At 43.5% G+C, this 14,423-nt stretch overlaps 1 protein-coding gene across 1 annotated transcript in view; it reads right to left on the reverse strand.

Annotated features, from left to right (window-relative positions):
- LOC136940395 (thyroid hormone receptor alpha) overlaps positions 1 to 14,251 on the reverse strand; it is a 36,353-nt gene extending 22,102 nt beyond the window's left edge. The window contains exons 1-2 of the mRNA XM_067232525.1: positions 14,237 to 14,251; positions 13,950 to 14,134 (exon numbers count right to left, since the gene is read on the reverse strand). The gene's annotated coding sequence lies outside the window, so the exon portion shown is untranslated. The remainder of the gene's footprint in view (positions 1 to 13,949; positions 14,135 to 14,236) is intronic.
- Positions 14,252 to 14,423: the final 172 nt, after the last annotated feature.

Below are 14,423 nucleotides of genomic sequence, written 5' to 3' on the forward strand. Positions count from 1 at the left end.
CCGACTCCCTCACCGCTCAGCCATCTGACTCCCACGGAGTCAGATGGCTGTGTTATCTATGTATAACCCAGAAAGCTGTGATAATGACAAGACAAGGACTACAAAAGAGTTGTGCTAAAAGAACAGCTCACAACAGAATTCGAAAAAAAATGCATTATCGCTCCAATGAGCACCTACTGGAAATGTGTGGTGTATCTGCATGGTTTGTGTCTGTGTGGTGTGCGTCTGTGTGGTGTGTGTCTGTGTGTGTATCTGCATGGTGCTTGTGTTTAGTCAGACATATGTGAGTTTGTTCAATTGCACCCCACTGGTTTGGAAGCACTTCCCATCAGTGGAGCCAGCACCTCTACAACTTAACGAAGTTTACTGCAAACATGTATTTCTGGGGAGCCTATTTCAGAATGGTTAACACATTCAACATGCATTCTTGCCACTACTGTACCAAACCCCAGCTCTGTGTGAGAACTATATTTTCCCTATGTTACCTTGGAAACAGTCTTGTGATTTAGCTCCCGAGCAAGCGAGGAGAAGGCAAAGCCCCGCCCTCCTCCAAACAAGCAGACTAAAGTACACAAACACAAACCCACACGCACACCCACACACTCATAATCAAACGCACACAATCAAACACACATGATCAATCACACACACACACAGCCTCTTTTTCTATTCTACCCCACATGAATTACTGGTTGGAGAAAAAGATTCAGGGCCAGACGTTCAAACAAGATATCAATTAGTGACTGATTGCAGACACCCTCATTATTTACAGTGTCACGGGGAAGGACAAAGTGTAGGGTTGTAGGACAACGTAGTTCAGCAGGAGGACCCGGAGCCTGGAGCAGGGGCCACATGTCCTCTTGCACATCCTCCGTGATGCAGACAGCGCATCAGCTAGGAGAGGACAGGAAAGGTTGTATGTTTCTCAGAGGAGTGCGTGTGAACAGACAGGGACGAAGCCCGTCTGAAGTTCAAGTGATACATCAATTGACGTGACGAGATCTTTGCGTCAAAACAGACCCATCCGTGTGCCTTGTAGCCTGACCGTATAACCCAGCGCGTCGCACATCCATGCGTCACCCAAGTCCCTAGCTGACCTGCACAGCTTAGCTTGTCTCTGTTTAGCATCACAGAAAAATAAGGAGCTGAGTGTGGAAACAGAGCGTGAATCATACGGCACTCTCTTAAAAGACGAGTGCTAAGGTTAAATAGGCACCATGCTATGCCTGCGCCTCAGCTTTGGCTGGGTGGATCCAAGCCTGGCTGTGATTGGTTGCTGGTGACCTCAGTTCCGTGAGCTATCTGGGCGCTATCTGATCCCCCTCAGAGATGAACGTAGATAGAGATTTATCTGGACCTCTACCCTGTCGCTACCTCACCCACCCTACCCCGCAGAACCCCCCCCCCCCTCCCCCTTGAAACCCTCCCTAGTCCTTTCCCCAGCGCCCCGCACAAACATGGGGGGTGGGGTCGGGGTTTGGAAGCGGTATGCATATAACCTGTTTAATCATGTCTCATATTCACGTGATGAAAAATGTACCTAAAATTCCCTCTGTTTACACTACACAGACTGTGTTAGGTGCTCTTATCATGTTTCAAGTCAGCTTATTGTCTTATCAAGTGCACTAACGTTAATAAAATCAAGGAGGAGTCAAAGTCCACTAGCCACATCAGTCATGGTGGTATCCCTTGGCATCAGCTGACTCCCTATCTTCCAGAAGGAGTAGGAACATGGAATCATGGGATTTCGTCAGGGGAAGTTAGATTCCGTGTACTGCAACAGTGCATGTAGGTGTATGTGTGTATATGTTTGCCTGCATGTGTGTGAGAGTGTGCATGCGTGAACGGTATGTGCCAATGTGTGCGTACACTTCTATTCCCTCCCTCTGAGTAACCAACCCAGTGACAGGTCTTCTCTCTGCTCCCTGGCAGTCAAACAGCAGAAACAAAGGTGTGCCAACCAGAGCTCAACAACAATCCTCACTGATCAGAGGCACACACTTCAATGGGTCTCAGCAGGCTTAGGCTCAAGCTTGGCCTCAGTGGCAGTGGAAAGGTTCATGCTTAGGAACACTCCCACCTACCCCAGAACATACCGGAAAACAGTACGTTATGCTACTGTAACAAGAACAATTGTTTATTGAAGTGCATCTTTTACATATTTACGAGATGTATATCAGAGGAATCTCCCTCTCGAAGCGTCTGACTGGCTGCACTGTTTTCTTTTCTTCCTTTCTGTTGTGTTCGTTGAACTCTTCAGGTTTAAGGTACAACACACACACATGCACACACACACGCACACACACAGACACACACATGCAAGCCCTCACATGTATTCAAATTTGCTGCCGGGCTGAACAGGTCTGGTGAGACGTACATGAACAGTTTACCGACAGCAGTGCATTGTCACATCATCTGTCACTGACAGCTACGCCTGTCTCTGAATGCACAATGAGCGGGGAGAAAGAAAGAGAGAGCGAGACAGACGGACAGAGAAATATAGAGCACGGTGACTAAGCAGTCTGCGCCCCTTGAGGGGCCTCTCCTATGTAATGTACAGTATGTGAGTTAGCTAAGGCTGAGGGGTATGTGAGGAGACCGGTGGCCGGCCACATTGGTGACTAAATTCAGAAACTACCCTGGGAAAGCTACAGATGCCCTTGTTCACAACATATACAGTAATCTGCCCTCTCCTTGAGCTAGCCTGTTTAGAATTGATTTGCTTTTACATAGATATACGTTTCTCTCTCCTATAATCTCACTCTCTCCTTACCCCTCCCCCCCTCCCCTCCTTATTGCTTCACCTCCTCACACCCTCCCTTCTTTCCTTTCCCCCCCCCACACTCCCTCACCCCCTTTGCGTTCTACCATACGTTCTACCATAAGAATGTCTGGACACCTCCAAACAAACCTATATATACATATGTGCTGTACAAATATAAGAGAGAACAGACAGTGCTATGGGTTGGCGCATTAGGGTATGATGAAAAGTGAACTGCAGGGTATTATGACCCTGAGGAAAGTAGTGGTGTGTAATGTACAATAGTTAACCGTCTACGATCTGAAAGCACAAGCGACAGCAGACTACATAAGCTTGTCGGGAGTATTGAGAAAGGAAATCCTGCCAGGTTGGTTGACGTCTCTTGCGGTTAGAAAGTGCTTGATCTTTCGACTTTGACTAGTGACAACCCACACGGATGGGTGACAACATATTAAAAACACAGCCTTTCGTTTAAACCTAGACTTACACCCTCTCTCTCTCTCTCTCTCTGGGTCAATGAAAGGGTGAGATAGTAAAGAGAGCTGTGCTTGTGCCTTGTTTTAGGTCCATTGGAAGGTGTCCAGACATTCTTATGGGAGAATCAGAGGGGGTGAGGTGCAAAGGGGAGTGAGGGAGTGAGAAGGAAGCATGGAGGGGGAGAGGGGGAGAGAGAAAGAGGGGAGAAGGGCTGAGGGGGAGTGAGGGGGTCGTTGAACAAGATCAACTTGAGGGCTGAGAAAATCAGTCGACCTGTCAATTTTACACTGGTATGGAAACACACTGGTATGGGTTATAGCACTACAGTCTCACCCTATGGAGAAAAAAACCCTGCCTAGTAATAAGAGTGGACTGAAGACTATAAATGTAAAGCATTTGGTGAAGCACACTATTTACTGTGCAGCAAAAGGGTGTGTGCTGGGGGGAGGGAGGGTCGAGTAGAAGAACATGATGTACTATCCAGGGACCAGAGAGTAGCAGACAGTGTACACCACACACACATACATACACACACACACACACAAACACACATCCAGTGGAATAGAGGTCACTGATAAAAGCTTGCATTTGCTCAGTGTGTAGCTCTTCTGAAGAGATAACAATGTTCTATGGCTACTTTGGGTGTGTTACGCAAACTGGTGACAGACACACATACACACACTAACAAACACACACACACACACACACATATGACTGCTCCAGGTAGCATGTTGGTGGGGCGGGCGAGGTGCATGTCTGATTACTTTTGGACTCCATAGCAACTGTTCTAGTGGGCTGTCTGTATACTTCTTATGTAATACTGGCAAGTCTCACCTGGAGCCCAGTTAGGAATGACTGATAGAAGGAAACGGGGAAGGAGGAAAGACAAGATGGAAAGAGAGATGAGTGGAGGAAGGAGTAGAGGTGGAGGAGCTAGTGTGTATGTAATACATGGTTCTGCTTTAATGTGTCAAGAGTTCAGACTTTGACACACTGCACAACTCACTCCATGTGGAAGGCAAACCACAGCCAGGCTGTGAGAGAGAACATTTCAATTTGGGGGGTCCTGTGCTGTTAGAGTACCCACAATGGGAGCTTGTGCCACCCCCTTCGTGGAACTACAGTTCCATGCTAATATCACTTTTACCAAAAACATAAAGCACGGACCGTGTTTGCAATCAAGGTCAAGACTCACTCTGAGAGATGGGTCACGCTTCTGAACAGGAAACACGACACCACACAGATGCCGTCAACAGCAAACGTACTTTCTGTGAATGTGTCAACAAAAAGCAGGTACAACAAGATCTCAAAATTAAGAATGTTATAAGTTCAAGTGCATGAAAATAAAAAAACAAGACAGTTGTACTTTTGCTCCTGTTAAAGAGAGGGGCCCTGAAGAGTGAGAACTCATTAGCGAATCAACAGCCACGAGACACAGGCAATCAAGTTTCCCAATCAGACTTCACGAGACAAACTTGTGCATGAGCCGCTCTAGGGACACTCTTCCTCTTCTCCCTGGTTCTCTCTCTCTCTCCATTCTCTCTGCCTTCCCTGGTCTCTCTCTTTGTTTCTGAAAAATACTTTCTATACTCCTCCTGGACACCTTGTGCACTGTAAGTACTCTCTTCCAGCCACTCATTCATTACATATTCATTTGGATGTGCTCTATGACACTTTAGACAAGACACTTGACACCACTAATGCCAGAAATGACATGACACAATTAGTATCTTGTCATGTGTGTCATCATTTGAGAAGCACTCCCCGCCGTAGAAGCACTACCACAGGATGAAAAATGTGTGCATTTTAACCCACACATGATGCAAGTTATCATAACTAAGCCGTTTGTCTCACACATATATATATATAGCGCCCGATCACAAAATAAGTCATTTAAGGTTACCTTTCCTATAAAACAGGTCTATAGCTTGCTCTTTTATTAAACAAACTAAGTGGCCTTATGTTATTTATCTTATTTACACGACGGCGTGTCATTTACATTTAGTCTTTTAGACTAAATGTAAGACGCTCTTATCCAGAGTGACTTACAGTAGGTACAGGGTCTACATGGTTGCCGACCCCCGCCCCGCCCCGCCCCCCCCCCCCTCCCCCCCCAAATCTGTAAACCTAGGGGGAACACTGGTATGTAAGGATGGTAAGGATGAATAGATAAGGCTTCAGCATGCTGGTATGATAACAGAGTACAGCTGCTCTATTAACACACAGAACTTCAGACTCATAAAGGCATGCATCTGTCTTAGTGTATGTGTGTGTGTGTGTGTGTGTGTGTGTGTGTGTGTGTGTGTGTGTGTGTGTGTGTGTGTGTGTGTGTGAACTTGTGAGTGTGTTTAAGTGTTAAAGGTGCAATGGCCATGGCACACAGTACTGGAGCAGACTCCATGGCATCAGGCAGGATGCATTAATTACCATATGCTTAGAAATAACTGACAACCACAAAGACTGTACTGTTAAATTAAGTGTGTATGATTTGATCATCCCCCTGGGCAACACAGTGTGTCTGAAACATTAGATCAAAATATCTCAGCAGGAGGAATGTCCAGAAGGCAGGACAAGTGACCAATCAGGGCCGAGAACTTGGTTCGGATTATCTCCAAAGACCTGTTGAGTAGCCAGTCTTTTTGGTTTACTGTTCTGATCTCTGACTTGCACAAAGACTAATGTCTCTCCTCCCCAATACACTGGGGAAATGTGTGTGTGACTGTGTTAGTTTGTTGGGGGTGGAGAGTGGTCAGGATATTGCAAGAGCTTGTGCCTTCGCTGTATAGGGGACACATGCGGTTTCAATTTGGTTTGCCCTAGCCGGAGGCACAGAGAGAAAGCATTACAACTAGGATACATAGTTTGTACACATGTCACATGCAGGCCATCAAGCTGAGGGACACAAAAAAAATGTATGAAACTACTCAGCACATTTGTCAACTGCCCCTCAACTCGTGCTCTCTCAAAATGAGAACAATATGTACACTCGAGGCAGAAAGCACATTTCACTTGTTTTTTCGAGCGTTTCTTGAAACTGTAGGTTTCGGTTCCAGTCCCCAAGGCCTTCCTAGCCTGCCCCCATCTGTGGCAGCCTGACACAGCTGACTCCACTTACTCAAGGTTAAGGTTAAGGTTAGGGTTCGTATAAGTGCAAAGTCACAACTGTGAAAAAAGTTGTTTCTTTGGTACAGGTCCAGGATCAGATTACTCTGTTACTGTAAAGATCCAACCCTAGCCATAGGGGTGGGGCACTAAGTCTTGACTTAATCTCTCCTACTAATAAGATGTTGAAGGAGGGAACTGGACGCTACCTTTGACCATGCAGGCCAGAACTGGATTCACTTTCAGCGTTCATTACAGAGCTGCAGATTCTACACACATTAAGAGCAGGCCTAATGAGACTGCAGTGACAAACCAAGAGTGATGTATTTCTGGCTGTAAATCTGTACAGGATAAGTGTGGTTGTGTGTGTGTGTGTGTAAGGGCTAGCTCAAGGCCTCATGCTGTGGGGGTAGTAAAGCACCCTTGGTTTAAGCAGTGAGTTCATCTGTCTTTTTATGATGCAATAACTGCCTCCAATACAACTGGCAGCTGACAGTTCCTTGCTGAGTGTACTGAGCGCCTTGCTACTGGGCTCTGACTCACTCAAATACTACTGGAGTAGCCTCCAAAGGATCCCATTTGTTAAAAGATACTACATGGCACAGGTCAAAGTGTTCTTTGTTGTATCCAACTTGAAGCCGTAACCAAAATCTTGACAATATTTTAGTATTTTTTTCTGACCCAATAAGTTATTTATTCGTTTCTAAGATAAATCTACCTCAATTCCATCATCAGAATCAGAATGGGTTTTATTCGCCATGAAAGTTTGCACAGACAAGGAATTTGCTTTGGCAGGAAGGTGCAAACATTAAACATATAGGAATCTAAAATTTAAATATGAGGACTAACTATACGAAGGGTACATAACTAGCAAACTAAGGGTACATGACTAGCAATGGAATTAGATTAAAATAAACTATACAATAAAATATAAAATAAAATCATGTGCAAACTACAGCATGAGCTGTAAGCACACAAAACGTAACTAGTTGAAATAAAGAAAGTTTTAAGGGGCAGCAAAGCTACAATTGCTTGTGTGTGTGCACGTGCATGCATTTGTGTGTGTTTGTTAGGGAAAGGAGGGAAGACAATCTGACTCAGCCAAAGAGAGTTTAGGAACCAAATACCTGAGGCCACCAAAACAAACACAGGTACAGGTAGGAGGTATCTAGCCGTGACGGTACAGCACAGTGTGACCTAGCCTGGACCTGTTGACTGAAAAACACTTCATTTCTTCCTGTTCATTGCAGGGCTCCAGACTAACTTTTTTTACTAGGAGCACCGTAGCCCCTGACTGAAAATGTTAGGAGCGCAGCAGAACATTTAGGGGCACACCTTTAAAATCGACCTGCAATGCAATTATTAATGTAACTAGAGAGGGTACAATTTCTGGGGAAATTGTGGGGTGTGCTTATGTTGGTTGCAGATGGGTCATTTTTACAACTGATATACAGCGACGCACCACACAAGCTTGAGTTTAGATACATTATCTAATGTGACATTACGTACTGTATGCAGGTCTTAGCTATGCCTTAAATGTATGAGGCACTTATCAATCAGTCCTCCTAGAAGGGGCGATTTTAGACCCTTTTTAGGGGTCAAGCACCCCTAAATTTCATCTCAGCACCCCTAAAAATAATAATAATTTAAAAAATAACAATTATTATTGTTTATTATCATTTGATGCCGGCAGTCCTTAGTTTTTTCATTCATGCAATATTTTGCATAATAATACATAAATGAATTAATTGTTATCCATTGAAATTAGGGATTTATTAGCAAGGGGGTTTTGCACTTTTGCAAGGCACTGTATTCATGTCACATTCTCATTGGGGGCTGAGCACCCCTGAAGGTCTGATCCTAGAATCGCCCCTGTGACCTGCACCACACTTGCTGAGCAACAGCGCAAACACATGCAGGGATACAGTAGCTAACAACGCTAGTGCTAAATAAGTATTTAGCTGCTCGGCTCCATGACGCTGGGTAAGAAGGGCTCGTGAGACAGCTCACCAAAAGAACGAAGGGGAACCCACTTGTCTGGCAGATGAAGACATGTTCGTAGGAACCTAGCGAAAAATAGCCTAAACATTCCAAGACTTTTAGCTACTGTACTAATGCTGAGGGCTCGCTGATATCGCTGTCTTGCTAGATCTATGCATCGTTGATAACGTGTGCTGACGTTGTACACACCCAATAAATTCAAAATGTGTTGGTCGCACATGTGCAGGTACTAAAAAACTGGTTGCAGTCTGGAGCCCTGCATTGCATCCCTAACATGCCACAACACACTGATATTCATACTTATTTATGCCAAATTGACTAACAAATTTCTCCTCAGGGAATGGCTTGGGCTGCAGAGGGGTCACTGGGGTCGAGGGGCCACCTCTATCACATGTCACCAGGAATTTACTCTTCTATCAGTCAAGGATGGTGACAAACCATGCAAATGAAGGTATCCAAGGCCTGGATAGGACAATAAGGGTGTCCTCTCTGATGGAAAAATCAAAACAGATTCATGACGTACGATGTTGTATAGAGACAATAGATAACAAGACAGTGTGTCAACTGTCTCCATCTGTTATTTTGGCAATTAGTCCTCTAATTAGCTAACGGCATATGACATCATACAACATTGTAAAGGGTGAGGGTTATAATAAGGGCTAGACATAATTTTAGCTATAAACTGAAATTAAAATAAACTAGTACATTTAAGGGATCAATAGCAAAGAAGATGACAGACACAACAGACATAGACACTCTTCTGTGAACACGCAAATGCATGCACAGAAGAAAGAAAATCCAACCCACAGTTGCTGAACTGTATGTTTAGAGGGGGGTAAGGGAAGTGGCTAATACGTTTGATATCTGATTGTACTGGGAGCTAGTCAGGAAACACAGTGACAGACCAGTTCAGAATGATGGATGGCTAAGTACTGAGGCCAGTCTGAGAATAGCGTGACACTGAACTCTAGAGAATACATAGGCTATGTTCAACAACAAAGGCTCAGAAACAACCCAGCATTCATAAACATCTATTCAACTGTACACATTTTTTAAGCGAACAGGTCAAGAAAATATCTCAGGTGAACCGAAAATCAAAGTTCTCAAGAGCAACTGAATTAAACAAACAAGTAATTCATTAATAATTGGTCTTGTTTGAATAAAGAAATCACATTGAGTTTTAATCATTATTGCCCCTTAATCATCAGAACAACAAAAAATTCAATTACAGGAAATAAATGTGTAGCCCCACTGATCAGCTTATCGTTATCCTAAAACCGATTAACAAACCCGGCAACCGTAAAAACACCAGTGAGTCTAATCTTTAAACATTCAGGATTTTATTATATTAATAAGGTAGATACAAATTAAAGACTGAACCACTTTACCTCCTACAGGTCAACACACACAAAATAAAGGGAGTTGACTACTCTTTGCGTAGTTTGTACCATGAGGTTAGTAGGTAATTTTTCTGTAACAGATAAAGAATGAGTAATGAAACACTTTCTGATCCTGATGTTGACAAAACAACACACTGTGTTAAACCACGTATTGAGGTTTGACCATCAGTCAAACTAAAAGAGAAATAAAGAAAACATAACCAAGTCCTAAAACAAAGTCATCCAGGTGCCAAGATGTGCATAAAGTACATGCTTGATTTGGGTGCCACTCTTGGGATGGAAATGCATGCCAGATAAATTATAAACATCCTTGATCATCATTAGATTCATGTGTACCATCATCTGTACAATCTGAAATATTTTTTGATTGTAGGATTGCAGTCCTGAATACCCCTGGCTCATACAAGCACATAATGGCTGGTTTTGTTTGAACTTCAACCCTGAATTCTAACCCTTAACTGTAAATCATTGGCATGTTATATACAAACCAGATACATAAAAAGTACACTATGTCATCATTTTTGGCCCAAATGCTTTTTTCTCATACTTGTGCTTTTAGTTCCCATGGAGCTTATCTAAAGCAGACACTGCTTAAGATGTTTCCACAGATGCAAGACATAGATCATGTATTAAATATAGCCTATAAACACGTTATCTGAACACCAGGTCGCAACAGAACTGGTAAATAATCACTCACCATCTTACTTGGTACCAAGACACAACAGAAGAAGTCTATTCAGTCTAAAACACAGGGAAACTCCTATTCTATAGGATCATGCTATTCAGAAGTTGGAATGGTTAGGCGTTCAGAATGTAAAACATCAAGTGACCAATCAGATGAAGCCCCGCCCTAAACGGGAAGTTTAGCCATTAGCAGGCCATTAGAGAGGGTGGATGCTTACTTATCCGTCTTTGGAGCTGTTTGTCCAGTCTCTGATGGTGAGGAATATCCCTTCAGCATGAATCTGTAAACAGATGATCCTGCTAATCACATCTGAGGATGACTGGAGACTGCAATACAGAATCTTCTGAGGTATAATACAAACATTCCAAACTAGAGAACTCATAACCAACTCGTAAATCATTCGTCTTGGAATTTGGGTGATTCTCTATCATACTAATGCTAATAACAATAATAATAACAAACAATAAAATCATAGAAATTATCACTTAAAAAAAAGAACAATTTTATGCTGGAAGTAAAATGAAAATGAACACTAGCAACTATGTTGTACTTATGTCATGTGACACAAGTAGTTCAACAATAGTAAGAATTTAAAAAGACAAAAAACATTTAGAATGTTTAGGATTTAATATGTCACTAACAGGAGTCATGTGTTTCAGCAGTCATAATTTGACAGTGTATGTGTGTTTTGTGTCCACTGCATATCTGTGACATCCCCACTAATTCCTTAACCCTTGTGCTGCCTTCGGGGTCACATGACCCAAAGGTTCACAACGAACCATCGTTGTGTTTACCCAATTTTACCCAATACAAAAACAAATAAATAGCATTTTCTTTTAACATTTTCTTGAGACAGCCCGACGGTTAAAAGAAAATTCCTCACTTTGTTTTTGTATGCGGTAAAGTTGTCACAATACGACGGTTGGTCACAATGACTGATGGGTCAGAATGACCCGAAGATAACACACGGGTTAAAGAGAACAAACACACTGCTCCACCACTGGTCCCGATATACAACAAATACAGCTCCCCCACTGGGCCAACCACACAACACAGCTCCCAACACTGGGCCCACTATGCAACACATACAGATCATTCACAGGGTCCACTACACAGCAGCTCCACCACCACTTAGCCATCAGCTTGCAGTCAATTGCTAAAATAAACGTATGTGACCTCAATAATATAGACAGGAACGGAATTTCAGGCCATTGTTTAATGCATACAATAGCCCCTGTTTATTGCATGTGAACATTGTGGTTCAGAGTGGGTCCGTCCTTTAATGTGTTCCCTAGACCACTTCCTACTGTGGAGGAAACGCCTGACGCCGGCCCTACAGGGCCCTCCCTGAGAGAGGAGACATATTAGGTCCTCATCGCACTGATGTAGGCTTTCCTGCCAGAGAAACAACACACATCCCAAGTACTTAAAAAGAGTGTGTGAGACAGAGAGGCAGACTGACAGACAGACAGACAGACAGACAGACAGACAGACAGAAGAAATACAGACACTGGGACAGAGTAAGACAGAGAGAGAGAAAGAGAGACAGAAACAGAGAGAGAGAATGGAGGCAGACAGATCGACAGACAGGGAGTAAGGAGGCTGAGTGACTAAGCAGTGTGCCTCTCCTCTGTAATGTACATGAGCTGGACAGGTGAAAGATGAAGGGATTTGAGAGTAGGAGCCAACCACATGGATGACTACATTCAGCAAATGGGAAGCTGCAGAAGGGCAGGTTCACTAGGTTACAAAGGAGAGGCTCTGCCATGTAAGTGAAAGAGAGACATGTAAAGACTGAATGAGAGACAAGAGGAAATTGTGTATTACTAAAAAAAGCTCAAATCTATTGTGGTTGGCTCTACAGACATCAAATTATGTAACACAACTTGCTCAGTACATTATGTGCTTTCTTGGCAGACAACATGTCCTACTGGGACATAATACTTAGGCATTTGATTTGATCTGGCATTACAACAGTAATGCCACAACATATTTGTGGGAAATTATTTTGGTGATTTCACTTGATTTCTCTCCATTGGTCTGAGTTCTGTATGCTATCTTCTGCCTGTCTGTAATAGTAAAAATGCGAGCTATGGGAAGACATGCTGCAGTCATCCGGACAGAAAACTGAAACTACCCAGCTCTCCCAGCTCTACCGGATCGGCCTCTGACGCAACCGGTGCAGTGGATTCAGATTGGGACATCAGCTGCGCAGCCGAGTTATGTAACCCAACTCTCTCGCTATAGGCTACACTTCATTTTTTTCACCCTCTCATGGAGATCAACCCCGAAAGCAGGACACGGACGTCGTCGCTGCCTGGGAAACGCCAAAGGAGGCCACGCTTGGCCGCGGAACAAGCAGCAGTTTATGAGATGAGAAAAGCGCTCGCTACAGAAGGGAGTTTTAACGTTATTCCGTGTGACTGCAAATGCAAAACCCTGTTTAATGTTGGCAACTCGCTGTTGAAAATGTAGTTTCTATTTTCTTTCCGTAGAGATTATTTAATAGGACTTAATTTAGCTTGACAACAGTCTGATCAAATTGTTGCACTATAACACTGTAACAAACGTATATTCATAAAACAAACCACGTCAAAAAGAACAGGAGCCTGGTCTAGCCTACATGTCGTATGGTACTGGATATAATATCCAGTACCATACGATAGGCTAGGATATTCTTCATAAAAATTCTACTATTATTACAATTAACCTAGTTACCAATACGGTTATTAAGTAGGCCTAAATGAATACCTATTTTACTACTGGACAATTTTCAGAATGCTGCAAGGACTTTGAGGTGCCTGTTAGTGTTACTTTACTGTGTTCATGGCATCTGAAGTGTTTGCCTTTTGCCAAGTGTCCCAACCCGCCTTTAGGCCTACCCTATCATACTTCCCCCTTCAGCACGATCAGACACTAAAATTGAGTAACTTTAGAAAAGTCTTGAGGGTCTCTCATGTCTGGCCCTACTTAATCTGCACATTTCGTTGTGCAGCGAGGGAACATTAACGTGGTTACAAGCCTGACCTCGTGGATGTACGGAATTGTTATTGAGCATAGTCTTTCATGTAGGCCTAGTCTAACAACAACAACAACATGCAGCTCTCACTACTGAGTTATTGCATACTACTGTATAAGGTAGGCAACTGTTTCAAAAGTCCTTTTAAAGGTTTTGCAAGACTATTTGCTAGTCTATGCATCTATGCTCACGCCCCCCCCCCCCCCCCCCCGCCAATCAAAAATGTTCAGTACCTAAATTGCCACGCTGCATGCACACTTTATGATGAATATGTGTCAAAGTACCCGAAGTGTCAATCTTTGGCTGCTGTCCACGCTGCCCCAAACCGACAACACAATGTTTTATGAATGTGTTGGGTGACTACCCGGATCTGTCAAAGTTGGAAACAATCGGCCTTGCTGCAGGTCACAATGAAGAGGTGGGTTTAGCCATACCCAAGAGCCGACATTGAACAGACATCGTTGCACACTATAGCCTACAGGTTTATATGAGGACACCGCTCACCTTGGTACGTTGTATAGACGCCTTCTCGGTGACACCACTGCGCATGTAAAATTCAATGTAGTTTCTCCCTCACCGGTGGTAGTTAATTCTTCCGCCGTATCTTACGACTGTTGTAATTTCACACAGAGATAAACTATAGGAAATTGATCCAAACGTCCAACGCATTGCTAAGTAAGAGCTGTTCCCTGAAATATAGCCGCGTTAAGAATTGCATTACTATTCTACCTACTATATAAATGCCCCATTAATACAATTGTTATTTCTAAGGTATGTAAAAATATAATTACCGTTCCAGTTCGGGCTGCCACGGCGAGGGAATGCAAAGGCATTAGCTTCTACACTGGTAGTAGCTCCACCCCCTTTTACAGTATGGGCGCGTGCTGGTCAAGATTCTAAAGTTTCTGATCAAGCTGTATACTGCTCTCTACAGGCGCGAGGGGGTTATATCCAAGCGCCTGCTGCAATATGCATGTA

The sequence above is a fragment of the Osmerus mordax genome, chromosome 3 (assembly GCF_038355195.1).
Source record: "Osmerus mordax isolate fOsmMor3 chromosome 3, fOsmMor3.pri, whole genome shotgun sequence".
NCBI classification, from domain to species: Eukaryota; Metazoa; Chordata; class Actinopteri; order Osmeriformes; family Osmeridae; genus Osmerus; species Osmerus mordax.